General features: G+C 47.0%; 1 protein-coding gene across 1 annotated transcript in view; it reads left to right on the top strand.

The window, feature by feature from the left end:
* Positions 1–2,795, top strand: part of COL4A4 (collagen type IV alpha 4 chain) — a 120,339-nt gene that overhangs the window by 57,157 nt on the left and 60,387 nt on the right. The window lies entirely within an intron of this gene.

Genomic DNA, 2,795 nt, shown 5'->3' with positions numbered 1-2,795 from the left:
GAAAGAGCAGACATGAAGTCAAATGGCTGGAGATTAGGAGGGGTTGGAGAGCATGGAGCATTGTAGGTGGGATGGCTTCGAGCTTGTACTCTGGATGACACAGAGCAGCCAGCGGAGAGTTTTAAGGAGAGAGGAGCCTGACGACAGTTTAAATTGGATCACTCAGGTAGCTTTGTTAAGAACAGACCGGAGGAGACAAGGGAAGAAGTAGGGAGATTTAGCTGGGCTATTGCTGCAGTAATCCTGGTGAAATATGATGGCAGACAGGTGTACCTATTACTGTTGGGTGTGACGGGAAGTGGTCAGATTCTGGGTATATTTTGACCATAGAGCCAACAGACTGGCTGTGGGGCTGGATGTGGGATATGAAAAGCAGAGAAATAAAGGATGGGGCCAAGATGGGCAGACAATGTGAGGGGCAGGCCTGGGGGGCCGGAAAGGAAGCAGTGCTGTTGGGCACATTTTAAGTTTGGGGTGCTGATTAGACAAGCAGGTGGAGGTCTCAAGTAGGCTGTGGGATGATATTCAAGCGAGGGATCCAGATGAGAGATCGGGTGGAGCTGTAGATATTGGCTTCGTCAGAGTTTATGTTATATTTCGTGCCAGAGGATGCATGAGATCTTGCGGTGACTTCTATTTGCTGACCATTCCAAGGGACCATTTCAAGTGACTCAGGCTGAGGCAGAGCGGTCCCTCAGAATAAAATCAGTGCCCCCGGGGGCCCTCCCCTGGAGGCTGGAGACAGCCCTTACTACAGGGGCTTAATCCTGGGGTGGCCAGGAGCCCAACCATCAGCCCCTGTGCACTCTTTTCCATTTTCCCCAGGAAATCTCATGAAACTAAGGTTCCAGTCTGAGAGCCTTAAGTGAGGGTGATGGTTAAGCTCTTCCTGCACCAACCTTGTCAACTCAATGAGAAGTTGGGTCCTTAATATGCGTATGTTGAATAAACATAATTGTAATTATCAGTATTAAGTAGGCTGCATTTTATTGTCTGCTTCTTTAATTCAACTTTTTATAGTCATTTTTAAAAAATTTTTTAAAACAATCTTTTTAAAAATTTATTTTTGGCTGCGTTGGGTCTTCGTTGCTGTGCACGGGTCTTCTCTAGTTGTGGTGATCACGGGCTACTCTTCGTTGTGGTGCACAGACTTCTCGTTGCGGTGGCATCTCTTGTTGCGGAGCATGAGCTCTAAGCACGTGGACTTCAGTAGTTGCAGCACACAGGCTCAGTAGTTGTGGCTCACGGGCTCTAGAGCGCAGGCTCAGTAGTTGTGGCTCACGGGCTTAGTTGCTCTGCGGCATGTGGGATCTTCCCAGACCAGGGCTCAAACCTGTGTCCCCTGCATTGGCAGGCGGATTCTTAACCACTGCACCACCAGGGAAATCCCATAGTTATTTTCTTATGTTGTTACTTAATCTTCATAATGAAGGTTTTATTGGCTCTAAAATATTTTTCTTCTTTCACATTGAGTCACTTCTCAGAGCTAACACCTTGGAGTGTGGATTACTAGTTCAGCCAGGGTTATCCTGGCAGAGGTTTATGTAATTCAGTTGCTCCAGGGCTTACCTCTTTTTTTTTTTTTTTTTTTTTAAACAATTTTCAACGTATTTATTTATTTTTTAATTAATTTTATTTATTTTTGCTGTGTTGGGTCTTTGTTTCTGTGCGAGGGCTTCCTCTAGCTATGGCAAGTGGGGGCCACTCTTCATCGCGGTGCGCGGGCCTCTCACTATCGCGGCCTCTCTTGTTGCGGAGCACAGGCTCCAGACGCGCAGGCTCAGTAGTTGTGGCTCACGGGCCTAGTTGCTCCGTGGCATGTGGGATCCTCCCAGACCAGGGCTCGAACCCGTGTCCCCTGCATTAGCAGGCAGATTCTCAACCGCTGCGCCACCAGGGAAGGGCTTACCTCTTAATTTAAAAAAAGAAATTATTTTAAATTAAAGTGTAGTTGATTTACAATGTTGCATTAAACATCAGGCCATATTTCTGATGTCTCTATTCTGTGTATGATTCTGTCCATATGACTTCTCTGTACTAAATTCATCTCACTGTGATCACAGTTAGGGACCAAGTTCATACTGTGGGGCACAGGAAAGGAAAGGAGGGAGGGAGGGATGGACAGAAAGAGGGAGCTTGAAGGACCCACAGACAAGCATTCTTGGGTCTTCTTACTCTGCCGTACATCTCTCTTCTCTGCTGGTCCCCGGCTCCAGAAGCCACAGATTTGAGGGAAAGTAGAAAACAGAAAAGTAGGTTTAAGTTCTTTGCAATTTTTTCTGTGGTTGGGCCAAAGCCTTGTATTCATTGCCTTAGCCTGAGAGCAGTTCCCAAGATGGGGGTTTGCCACCATGGTGCTCTACTGGAAGGCATAGGGCTTAGGAGCACATGGACCAAGCTTCAAATCCCAACTCTGACATTGGTGAGCTCTGTGGTGTTCCTGTAAGGTGGATATAACAACACCTGTCCTACAAGTTTGTTGGTAAAAATTCAATTCAACAGTATATTCTGAGAGCTACAAGGTACACACCAGTGAACCAGATGGCCAGGGTCGCTGCCCCTGAGGAGTTGCAGTGCAAACCAAAGGTCACAAACTGCCATGGACTAAATCTGAACCTCCAGCGTGTTTCATTCTGTCCTCACAGTGTTTGTTTTTGTACTATTAATATGTTTATGGCTGCCCTTGAGAAATTGGAAGCTCATTAGCACAGGTCACTGGATCCCCACCACTGCCAGAAGCTGAGGAGGTCTGGGGCCTCGAGTCTCCACCATGTCCTCTCGCCTGCTTTTCGGAA

Source organism: Lipotes vexillifer, unplaced genomic scaffold, assembly GCF_000442215.2.
Source record: "Lipotes vexillifer unplaced genomic scaffold, Lipotes_vexillifer_v1.1 scaffold367, whole genome shotgun sequence".
In the NCBI taxonomy this organism is placed as follows: domain Eukaryota; kingdom Metazoa; phylum Chordata; class Mammalia; order Artiodactyla; family Lipotidae; genus Lipotes; species Lipotes vexillifer.
The sequence above is the reverse complement of the archived record's forward strand: the minus strand, read 5'-3'. Positions and strand labels throughout refer to the sequence as shown.